Raw genomic sequence first — 12,738 nt, forward strand, 5'->3', positions numbered from 1 at the left:
AAGAGGAAATAATGTGGGATGGGATACTGGGGGAAATTAGATACCTCTTGCAAGTCCTTGTCCCTATCTTGTCTTCTAACTTCTTTAATACAGCTCTTGCATTGCTTGAAATATGTTGTGTTTTCCAGTTTTCATTGTGTTGTTTTCTAATTTTGTAATGCAGTCTCATAGCATTGTTTACTGTGTTTTGTACTGTTTCTATTGCACTTTTAAAAACGTCTGTAATCCACTTCATTCTCGGTGAGAGAATGTCCTGTATAAAGGAAATAAAATAAATAAAAAGTAAGCAGAAGCAGTTCTTGACTGGCTGGGGAAGGCCAGTCCCCCAAAGTAGTCCAAGACAGAGCTTGCTGCAGGGAAGCCCCTGAGATACACCTGGCCAAAGCGGGGACAAGCACACCTGCATGGCTGCCACACCTCAAGGGCTTATCCCCTCCCTTTTCCTGGCAACAGCACAGGAATGTCTGCCTCTCTATGTTAATCAATGAACATAGTAGGGTCACACTTATAGCAACAGACAGTAGCAACAGTAATCTAGCCTACAAACCCTGTCCATATGCAATGTAATCCAGTTCTCTCAGCAGAGTGGAACATTCTTCATGGCCCTTATAGTTAGTGGGTTTAAGCCCAAAGTCTTATACTAGAGGATTCTGGAGATGTCACAATCTTTTTTCTGGGCCACTGGCAGATCATCCTTTGGGATGCGCTGTAGCGTGGAAGCAAAACCTTTTGAAAAATCTTCCTCTACTAGGTAGTTAAAAGTAACAGCTGTCACCCAGGATACATTACCCTCTTTCTGTTGATCAGCAGATTGCAAAAGAGCATCAGCCACATCCATAGTTGTTTCTTTGGTACGCTGTTATACACTTGTCTATGTCAAGTGGCACCGTGGCATCCGCATTTGATCTTCCTGGGAGATATTTTACATTGAAATTGAAATCAGCCAGTTCCCCTACCCAGCTGAAGTTTTGCTGAGCTAAAGAAGTATGTTAATGGGTTGCTATCATTGTATACTGTGAATGAGGGCACATGATAGAGATAAGCTCAAAACTTGTCTGTGACTGCCAACTTCAAGGCTAAGAAATCCATTTTCCCTGAAAGCAGACGATAATATCTGTCTGCTCTGCGTGTCTTTGAAACATGTCCAATAACTTGGAGTCAACTTTTCTGCCATTGGTAGAGAATGAGACCAAATTCTTTCCTGGAGGGATCTACGTCTGAAATAAAAGGAAATGCCATATTTGGGCGTGCCATTAATGACGGCTGTATTAAACGGTCCGGCTCTGGTGTTGGTCCCTGTCCAGAAGTCCCTCTTTGTCCAGCCGTTTGCTCCCTCCTTTGTGATGATCTGTGGGACACCTTTGTGTGAGATCTTGGAGAAGAGTTCAGCAGATCACATGAGGGTTTTGCTATGTGAGGGAAATGTGGGATATACTTTTGATAAGAAATAAGGAACCCTGGGGCTTGTTTTGCTAGAGTGCCAGCTGCTGAAATGTCGACTGGATCCATTCTGTAACCCTCAGCAGACATCACCATTTCTGCATAGCGTAAAAAGGTAAAGGTAAAGGTTCCCTTGCTCGAAAGCCAGTCGAATCCGACTCCAGGGTGCGGTGCTCATCTCCGTTTCAAAGCCGAAGAGCCAGCGCTGTCCGAAGACGTGTCCGTGGTCATGTGGCCGGCATGACTAAACACCAAGGCGCATGGAACACTGTTACCTTCCCACCGAAGTGGTACCTATTTATCTACTTGCAATTTCTTGCTTTCGAACTGCTTGGTTGGCAGGAGTTGGAACTAGAGACGGGAGCTCACTCCGTCATGCGGCACACTCGGGTCTTGAACTGCTGAACTACCGACCTTCCACAGCCTGCAGTTCAGCGTCTTAACCACTTGAGCTACCGCAGCTCTGCATAGCATACTTCTCTTTAAAATAAATTACACTTGGAAGATTTGAGTTTGATGCCATATTCTGTAGATGTAACACTTTCCTCACATTCTCCATATATTCCTCTAAGGTGCCACTGTAAACTAGAACGTTGTTCAAGCAGGGAATGCAGATTTCACCTCTAAGGTCTTCTGCACATTCTTCCATGTATCTTTGGAAGGCTGCACTTGCAGTTAGGTAGTCCAAATGGAATCTGTACCCATTCATACAGACCCTAAGGTGTCATAAAGGCAGTCAGGTAATGGCTTTGTTCTGCAGTATTCCCTTGGTGGCATGTTTTCCCCTGGTCTAAGACCAAGATTTGATTCCTGGTCTAAAACCAAGATTTGATTCCTGGTTGTTAAGTACATATTGAATCTGAGGGGTGGTCTGTCTATCAGGTGTATTCGGTTCCCAATAAGTGACACAGAGGTGGAGGCTTCCATTCTTCTTCTGAACACAGGCCACTAGGGAGGGGGGAAGTGGCTTTGATTTTGTAATGTGTCCTCCTTCTCTTCCTCAAATAGTGGCTGTGGGATTGAAATTTGTTTGCCTGCCTGCCTTCCACACTAATTGTTGGTTATTCAGGTTAATATGCAGTTGTAGCCACGGCTCTTTTTGTAGAAAAAGCCCAGCAGGAACTCATTAGCATAATAGGCCACACCCAACAGCAGGAACTCATTAGCATATTGGGCCACACCCGTGACAGCACAGCTCATTAGCACATTAGGCCGCACCCCCATGTTGCCAGAAGTGTAGTCATCCAGCCACACCCACCTTTTGCTTCTTATTCTGTTTACCTTGTTTGTTGTCAAAACCCAGGGCCTTTTCTTGTAGCAGGAACTCCTTTGCATGTTAGGCCACACACCCCTAATGTAGCCAATCCTAATGAGTTCCTGCTGTTGTGTGTGGCCTATTATGCTAATGAGTTCCTGCTGGGCGTGGCCAACTTGGGAGCCAGCCGGAACTCCGTTCCTGTGCGTTCCTGCCCAAAAATAGCCCTGGTTGTAGCGTTGAGATTTCTCCCAAGTCTTCTGCATCCCTGCTGGGCCATATTCTTTTGTGAACTTGAGAGGTGGTTCAGATCTGCAACGGAATGAAAGAAGTCCATATTTTCTTTCCCATTCTGCTGACATGGTTCTTCACATTCATCAATATTAGATTTCAAAATAGAGGCTATTTCGAAACAGTTTTAATTTTTGAATATCCCCTGGAGTTTTGGAGCTGATCTGCTGGAGAGTTCTCAGTGCTGTTCTCCCCTTTAAAACAACGTTGTGTTACATGGGGTGGCCGACTGGAATATTGACCTGACAGGACCAATGTTCCCTCTAAGCTGTGGAGTCTTGTGAGCAAAAATTGTCCTTTGTGAGCTCCTGGCATTAAAGTTGTGAGCGAGCCATTTGGCTGCTGCATAAATTAGTTTGCTCTGGAGCCATCCTTCCTGAGCCAGGACAAAAATGTGTGAGCCAGAGGCTAAAAAACTCTGAGCTGGCTCACACTAACTCAGTTTAGAGGGAACATTGGATAGAACGATCCACTTAATTACTCAGATCAGAGTTTCTTCAATATAAAGGTCTTCAGGCCACAGAGCAGCTGGGTGTGGTTCAAGTATAGTAATTAGATTTTCCAGGTGAGGCCCTGCATAGGTCCAATATCTCACATTTGTAGTGTTTTGCCCAGGAACCAATGCACCTCTTTTCCCAGCCTTAAGTCCACATACATGACCAGGATTGTTGCCTTTGATGAGGTTCACAAAATCTCTATTTTCTCTATGTCAACATGTAGTAAGCAATGTTCCCTCTAAGCTGTGGAGTCCAGTGAGCAAAAATTCTACTTTGTGAGCTGCTGGCGTTAAAGTTAAGAGCAAACGATTTGGCTACTGCATAAATTAGCTTGCTCCGGAGGCCATCCTTCCCGAGCTGAGACAAAAATGTGTGAGCTGGAGGCTAAAAAACTGTGAGCTAGCTGACACTAACTCAGCTTAGAGGGAACACTGGTGGTAAGACCAGTCTCATTCTATTGATAAGGTGAGGTTTAGGCACTGCACTGGCTGAACCGTGTTCACCTACGATAACGTTGATTACTTCCACAGTTACACTGAAGCCAGTTATCCCATTTTGTGTGGGTTAACAGGAATAGGAATAGGGACCATCAAGACCATCTTTAAGGGAGGTCTTTCCTCTACCTTAGGCAGTGATAGGTTTTGTAGCCCATTGTCTTCCTGTCAGGGAGTCTTGCCATATATGGTAATCCCTGGCACCCATCAGTTTGGGCCTCGTGGTGATCTTGCCACACAGTCCTGTGAGCTGGTAGGGTGGTCTCTTGAGTCACAGACGTCCTGGAACATTGCTGCCATGTGTCTTTCGCCATGACCTCGGTGGCTTCCCCTTTTCCTCCTGACTTGGAGCTGACGAGTCTGCTCTTCACCACCACAAGGGTGGGGGGGTCACCTGGAGGACCTTGCACCTGGTCTTCCCCTGGCCTGTCCCTTCAGCCTGCATCCCCTCTGTTATTCACTCAGCTCTTGTCCACACCTGGACAGGTCAGAGGTACAGGTTGCATGAGACTAGTTCTTAAACCAATAGTGGCACTTGATTAGTTGTGAAAATTTTCTGTTCTGTTCTTTCAACAGGATGCCAAAAGCTGAAGCAAGCAGCCAGCCCATGCCATGGTAGAAAATTTCCACCCCAACGCCTGGATTTGCTAGGGCTGCCAACCTCCAGGTGGCACCTGGAGATCTCGTGGTACTACAGTAGACCTCCAGACAACAGAGATCCGTTCCCCTGGAGGAAATGGCAGCTCTGGAGGGTGGGGTCTATGGCTGAAAAGTACTGAGAAACGTGGAGTGATTTCAGCAAGAGTACTTTTATTCAGCAGAAACAAGACAAAGACTGCCGGCTCGCAGGCCGGTATATATGCCCAGAAAACCACCAGCCTTCCTAGAGGGCCCTGGGGAGGAAATGCTTTCAAGCCTATTGGCACAGCTCAGCTTCTCCCTGTCTCTCTTTTGGCAGAACAGCCTGATTTAAGGGGGGGATGGGCAGTGGGAAGAGAGGGGTGCATGCCTCCAAGACCTCTGACTCCTCCTGTGAGTGTGAGGGAAGGATCCAGCCTGCCAGAGCGTTGGGAGGCCCAGGGCCAGTACATTACAATCGCATTATACCCTGCTGGGGTCCCTCCCTTCCCCAAAACCCATCCTCTCCAGGCTCCCCCCCCCCCCAAATCTACAGGTATTTCCCAACCCTTTGTAGGTGTCATGGCCTGGGCCTGTAAAACACTTAAAATCTTCACAATTGCTAGTGCAAACAAATTACAATAACAGAGATCTAAATTCCATCTCTCTCAGATCCCATGGAGCAGTGATGGCGAACTGTTTAGAGACCGAGTGCCCAAACTGTGACCCAAAACCCACTTATTTATCGCAAAGTGCCAACACGGCCATTTAACCTGAATACTGAGGTTTTACTTTAGAAAAAACGGCTCATACATTAATTTAAGATGATCCAAACAAAGTAAGGAAAGCAATCCCAGATGCTTTCTTTTACTTAAAATTATTTGGCAGAGAATTCGACACTTCAATGATGGTCTGGGTCTGGCTGGGGCGATGGCACGTGTGCCCACAGAGAGGGCTCTGAGTGCCACCTCTGGCACCCCTGCCATAGGTTCGCCACCACCAGAATGCAAGTTTCTTGCCTCCCCCGTCCCACAGCAGCCTGCAATCCCCCCACCCCCGCCCAGTCCTGTTCCAATCGAGTGTGGCTGGGTAGATTCAGACGGGAGGAGGCAGTCCTTGTGTCCAGAGGTGCTTGCAGCTCACCAGAGCATCCCTGGTCTTTCCTGGGAAAGTCGTTTGAACAGATGCAGCGTTCACGCCCTTACTCCGGTTCCAGCTTCTTGTGGTAAGGATGAAGTTCTGTTTGTTCAGTGATGTGATCTTGCAGCTAACTGGATGAGCAGTCGTGGTGACGTGGAAACGGTGGGGATGGAATAAGGGACAGGGGGGGCAAAAATCTCTCCTCAGTCTTAAGACATTTGAGTCAGGAGGAAGTGGTGCTTTTGCAACAAGAGTCTACCCCAAGGAGGTTCTGCTGGGCCTTCCATTCCGTTGGTTGCTGCAAAACGTCCCCTCCCAGACAATTTTTCCTGGCACCACCTATCCTTTATCCGCTTAAGTCTACTTTAGATGTTATCTATGTGTGTAACCTGTAACTCGTTACAATGTGCCCTTGAATGTGCCTGAGGAGTAGTTTAAGGTGAGAAGGCACTGCTTTGTTCAATGTTTTTGAGAAATACTGAGTGGGAGGAACATGCTGGAGCAAGAAAATGATGAAGGTGAGAAACTCATTCGCATAAGAGGTCTCCTCCCCTAATTCAGGCTTCATCTTCATCTCACTCTCTAAACGGTGCTTCAGTCTGCATTCTCCTAACCGCTTTACAAACCCCAGGAACCTGCCATGCTGAAAATGAACATGAAATTGGTCTGTGCGCTCCTGGCTACGTGCACAGTAATGGCTTTGATCTTAGGCTGGATATTCCGAACTGGACGCGAGAAGCCCCCCTTTTGTGAGAGCCAGCACCAGGATTTGTGCTTGAAGGACGGAGGCCAAGATGGACACAGCTTGGTCTTTGCTGACCTAACTCCAGAAGAGATGGTCCAAGTGAAGGGGTACTTATGGAACAACCTCGGAGTGCCTCTAGTGGAGCCCCCCCAAGCCAAGCCATCAGACAACTGCATTTATTCCATTGACCTTCATCTTCCCCCCAAGGCAGAGGTGCTGGAATTCCTGGATCACCAAGGGAGAAAACCCATGCGACAAGCTCTGGCTGTGGTCTACTTTGGAAACCAAGAGGACCCAAACATCACTGAGTACGTCGTGGGTCCTCTTCCAGAGCCAACATATCACCAAGACATCACAGTGCAAAAGTACGGAGGGATGCTGCCGTATTACCGAAGATTTTTTTTGAAAACTGAACTAAAAGAAATTGATAGTCTCTTGAGCAAAGAATTTCCTAAAGCTCCAAACTTTATGCTCAGGGTATTTGATTATAATGGAACTAACCTTGCGAGGCACCCTGCTCTGCCTCCAGGGTTTAAGTCAGGAGACAGGAAAGTCTGGATGGGTCATTTCCAGAATGTTTCTGGGTTTTATGTGCATCCGGTTGGATTGGAGGTGCAAGTGGATGTCAGCAGCTTGAATGTTTCTGAGTGGGAAGTGCTGAATGTGTTCTATAATGGACAGTACTTTAGGGACATGGAAGAGCTTGAAAGAGAATTCAACAAGGGGAGAGTTAGAGTGTCCAAAGTAAAGAAAACTCCTCATAATGGGGGGGTCCCACCCGAGTGGCCAGGCCCTTTGCGATATGAACCCCGTGGTCCACGCTACTGCATCAGGGACAACCAGGTCACCTTCATGTCTTGGAGTTTTGCCTTTGGAATGGAAGCCAGCAGAGGACCACGTATCTTCGACGTTAGGTTTCAGGGTGAGAGGATAGTCTATGAGTTAAGTGTGCAAGATGCATCTTCCCTCTATGGGTCTAATAGTCCAATGACAATGATTATCAGGTACATGGACCTAAGTTTTGCCCTTGGGAGAGATACCTCCACCCTCACCCAGGGCGTTGATTGTCCTTACTTAGCGACCTATTTGGATGGGCACTATTTACTTGATGCTTCATTACCTATCACCCGCAACAACTCTATCTGCATCTTTGAACAAAATGCTGAGGTTCCAGTACGACGCCATTATGACCAATCAGGCTCTGCATTTTATGGAGGGCTGGTTGATTCGGTTCTGGTGTTCAGGTCCATCTCTACAATGATTAACTATGACTACATCTGGGATTTCATTTTTCATCAAAATGGAGCTGTTGGCGTCAGGGTGTATGCCACTGGGTATATTCTGGCTTCTTTCTTCTTTGACGATGCCGCAGATTTTGGGAACAGGGTTCAGGAGTTGACACTGGGACCAATACATGCTCACAATATTCATTACAAAGCAGACTTGGACGTTGGTGGTAAGTGTGGTTTTGTGGTTTTGAAGAAATGCAGCAATCTCTATGCCTGCTTGGTAAATATTTAAACTGCCTCTAGGAGATTATCCGAGTGTTATTCTGAGTCCCATAATCTGATGCTGGGTTGAGAGTTAAGGGACATCCAAACTGTTCCAGAGAAGTGTCTGGCACCCTCTCCCATCCTTGGAGCCCCCACAAGGAAAGGGAGCTTCAGCTAACTCCAGCTGTTTGCATCAGAAGTACAGGTGTGAAGACAGTCCAGTGGATGGACAATAACAGTAAAAAGGACAGATCCGGGGCATCAGCTGTGTTGGTCTGAAGCAGTAGAGCAAATGTAGAATCCAGAGTGGCACCTTTAAGACCAACAAAGGTTTATTCAAGGTGTGAGCTTTCGTATGCAAGGCACGCTTTTTTCAAATACAGTGGAATGGTAGGTAAGGTTCAAACTTATAGACAGGGACTTAACAGCAAATTCACATGTAACATGATGATGTTTAAGATATGCAAAGTCAGAACCAATGTTCCCTCTAAGCTGTGAAGTCTTGTGAGGAAAAATTCTACTTTGTAGTAGCTGTTTTATTACAAAGGAACTTCAGGAACAGAATGGAAAGGGAAACTGCTGAATTACAAGTTATTACAACACTTGGAACAAAGACCTCCCCAGGACTCAACAGGGATATTGGTTTCTTATCTCATTACATATGCTAACTCATTCAGTCCTCACATATGTATTCCCAAAAAGAAGGACTATAATTCCTCTGTATTTTAGTGTATTTCTTTTTCAGAGTAGTATATTAGAATACTGCATGTAATGCAAGGAATATTGGGATGTTTTGCTGACATGACCAAGCATCCACCTCATAAAGTGCTGTTAAGTGATCTCCACGCCTGGGAGGTTCTCAGTTTTCTTCCCACAATTAGAAAAGACACCTTTAGATATTTATCTGCTATTTTGACATATTTATTGCTTTATAACGGTTGACCTTATAACCTTAGCTTGTTAAGTAGTTCTGACTTTGCATATCTTAAACATCATCATGTTACATGTTAATTTCCCTGTCTATAAGTTTGAACCTTACACACCATTCCACTGCATTTGAAAAAGTGTGCCTTGCACACAAAAGCTCATACCTTGAATAAACCTTTTTTGGTCTTAAAGGTGCCACTGAACTCTAAATTTGTTCTAATACAAAGGACAGTGTTTGTGTGGACCCTGTGATATGGTAGTGTTACCATACTGAGAACGAAAAATTATGGGGTGATGAATCAATGTTCCCTCTAAGATGTGGAGTCTTGTGAGCACAAGTTCTACTTTGTGAGCTACTGGCATTAGAGCTGTGAGCGAGCAATTTGGCTACTTGCATAAATTAATTTGCTCTGGAGCCATCCTTCCTGAGCTAAGACAAAAATGTGTGAGCTGGAAGCTAAAAAACTGTGAGCTAGCTCACACTAACTCAGCTTAGAGGGAACACTGGTGATTATATATATATTTATTAAACATGGACCCTAAGTGGGCTCTTGCTTTCTGCCCCATATGCAAGCCTCCGTCCCCAGAGCAAGAAGGTTCTTCTAGAGAGCATTTGGCCTTCCTCTACAATAATTTCCCCTGGTAGGCTGGGATGCAAATCAATGTTGGGTGGTGGTAAGAGGCACTGTTTATTCATTTTATTTTATTCGATTTATACCCCACCCTCCCTCCCTCCCTCCCGGGAGATTCAGGCTACCCTTATATTTATGGCTGAGATGCAGTGTTGCCTTTCTAAATTGGTTTGTTTCGATGCTGTGGGTCAGGCGGTTTGTTTCGACCCTTCTCACTAGGTTTGCAACTGTCTGAAGCTTAGTTTGCTGTGGTGGAGGGAGCTACGTTCTGGCAATCTTTCTATACAGATCCTCCTGACGAAGTACAAGCAAGACATGTGGGGGGTCATAAAGTGTAATAAAATAAGAGTAATGAACACGTAGAATTCACTGCCGCAGGGAGTAGTGGCAGCTACAAGCACAGACAGCTTCAAAAGGAGATTGGATGAACATATGGAGCAGAGGTACATCAGTGGCTCTTAGGTATGGAACACGGTCTGGGGCAGTGAACATAAGAACATAAGAGACGCCCATGTTGGATCAGACCAAAGGCCCATCTAGTCCAACACTCTGTGTCACACAGTGGCCAGAAATACCAGGTGCCCCATCAGGAGGTCCACCAGTGGGGCCAGGACACTAGAAGCCCTCCCACTGTTGACCCCACCCCCCAAGCACCAAGTGATGCTCTGTCTTCTTGGTGCTTGGGGGGGGACAGTGGGAGGGCTTCTAATGTCCTGGCCCCACTGTTGGACCTCCTGATGGCACCTGTTGTTTTTGGCCACTGTGTGACAGAGAGTGGTGGACTGGATGGGCCACTGGTCTGATCCAACATGACTTCTCTTATGTTCTTATTTCTTCCCCACTGCATGTTCACTCTTTTTTGCCTTTTCTTCTTTTAAAGCTGACTTTGCTGTTTCCCAGGTCTCTTCCCTATGAGCTCTAAGGCTTCAGGGACTTTTTCGTTCGCTTTCTTTCCCAGACCCTCCCCTGATTTTAATCAGAGCCTTAATGTTACTCCAGCTGGTTTCTGGTTCTTTTCCCTGCCCAAGGAAATAGTCTCGCAGGGGAGAAAAAACGAGGGAAGATAAAAGGCTCACCTCTCTTTTCTGTGCCCACCCGCCTATCTCGTGACTGCTAATCCATCGAACAAGCTGTCTCAGCAGTGGAGATCAAGCTGCGGATCTTTCCTTGAAGAACGACACCTGCTGAGTGTTTAACAAGCAAATTAATCCAAGCCTTAAGCCAAGCCTGGCTTTCTTCTGGCATTGCCCTCAGCAAAGCAATCCAGGACATTGTCTTTGTGTGAGCAATGTGTGGGATTGATGCAACTAGTGCCCCGCATCGGACGCCTGGTTCCATTACGACTTCATTGCACAGACAAGTCACACTCTCTGTGCTTATTCTTTTACAGACGAAGTAGTGTGTTCTGTTTTTGGAGATACGTACAGAGGGTGTTCCTCGACTGGCTTGCCACGGTGCAAGGAGACACCAAGTGGCTGCACCGTCCTTTCTGTCGGCAGGGAGAGAGGATGGCAACAGGCTCTTTGTACCCAGGGCCGGCTCACTCACTAGGCGAACTAGGCGATCGCCTAGAGCGGGATGGCCTTTAGGGGTGCCAAACTAAACCCGGCCCCGTACTCTGGAAGTTTCTTGATTATTTGTGTTTTCATTCTTCCTAAAATGCATTTATTTTTTAAAATTGGTGGGCACATGGGGGGGGGGGCGGCAGAAGGGATCCTCACCTAGGGTGCAAAATAAGCTGGGGCCGGCCCTGTTTGTACCGAGTTTAATCAAAGTCAGTTGTTTCCGTAAGGCCTTTCTGCCCAGTTTCTTGTCCCAGAAGAAAAGTTTTCTACTGCATCTGGTAGGTAATAAGCCTCGCTTGCTTCTTCATCTTTGTAGCCCCAATCTTTTCGCCCTATGATTGCTTCTCTTGGAAAACACTCCAACTCATTTTTTTTCTTTACCTCCTGCCTAACATGGCGATTCTCTTTTGTATCAAGCATGGCTGGAACTGGAGATGCACCACAATCTGCTGCCCTCCTACTTCTAAGTTACAGTAACTTCTCTTCTCCCCCCCCCCATGCCAGTGAGGAACAATAATAATAATAAAATAATAATAATACTTTCCATTTATTAATCGCTTTCCCCAGTGGGCTCAAAGCGATGTACAGTTACTCAATATAGAAAAGGGACTAACAATGTTTGTAGGGGATAGGGAAGACAACATATATTCATTTTTAATTGCACGCGCCGTCACTGCCCGGTATAGACGTCTTCTGGCTTGCCTCCGTCATTTTCCGCAGGGCTGCTTGTTGGCCAGGCTTCAGGACCCATATGTCAATCGCCACACTGCCACCGCCTGGCCGGAACATCCATTGCAGGGATTCTTTCGTAGCCGAGAAGCTGTTTTGCTTTCCAAGCCTCGACCAGGACGTCCGACCGTCAGCTAACACCCTCCCACAAGGGAGACTGGCGTGCCCACAAGGGTGCAGCATGCCAACAAGAGTGCAGCATGCCAAGAAAGCAACTGTTTCTTTCCTTGCCATTAACTCCTTCTTATGACAAAGTTTGAGTCCAGTGGCACCTTTAAGACCAACAAAGTTTTATTCAAGGTATAAGCTGCATGCACACGAAAGCTTATACCCAGAATAAAACTTGGTTGGTCTTCAAGGTGCCAGACTGGACTCAAACTTTGTTCTGCAGCTTCAGACTGACACGGCTGCCCCCACCTGAATCCTCCTTATAAGATAGATGAGTAAACCAGGCTTCTGGCCCTGGAGATTAAGGCAAAAACATGACACGACTCCTTAGAGCTGGATTTGGCTTTTCTGCCTGTGATTCAGCACTAAAAATAAGCTGGGGCCGGCCCTGTTTGTACCGAGTTTAATCAAAGTCAGTTGTTTCCGTAAGGCCTTTCTGCCCAGTTTCTTGTCCCAGAAGAAAAGTTTTCTACTGCATCTGGTAGGTAATAAGCCTCGCTTGCTTCTTCATCTTTGTAGCCCCAATCTTTTCGCCCTATGATTGCTTCTCTTGGAAAACACTCCAACTCATTTTTTTTCTTTACCTCCTGCCTAACATGGCGATTCTCTTTTGTATCAAGCATGGCTGGAACTGGAGATGCACCACAATCTGCTGCCCTCCTACTTCTAAGTTACAGTAACTTCTCTTCTCCCCCCCCCCATGCCAGTGAGGAACAATAATAATAATAAAATAATAATAATACT

At 46.3% G+C, this 12,738-nt stretch overlaps 1 pseudogene; it reads left to right on the top strand.

The window, feature by feature from the left end:
* The first annotated feature begins 6,429 nt into the window (after window positions 1-6,429).
* Window positions 6,430-8,001, top strand: LOC107123520 (annotated as a pseudogene).
* The last annotated feature ends 4,737 nt before the right edge of the window (window positions 8,002-12,738 follow it).

The sequence above is a fragment of the Gekko japonicus genome, unplaced genomic scaffold, assembly GCF_001447785.1.
Source record: "Gekko japonicus isolate JY-2015 unplaced genomic scaffold, Gekko_japonicus_V1.1 scaffold4620, whole genome shotgun sequence".
In the NCBI taxonomy this organism is placed as follows: Eukaryota; Metazoa; Chordata; class Lepidosauria; order Squamata; family Gekkonidae; genus Gekko; species Gekko japonicus.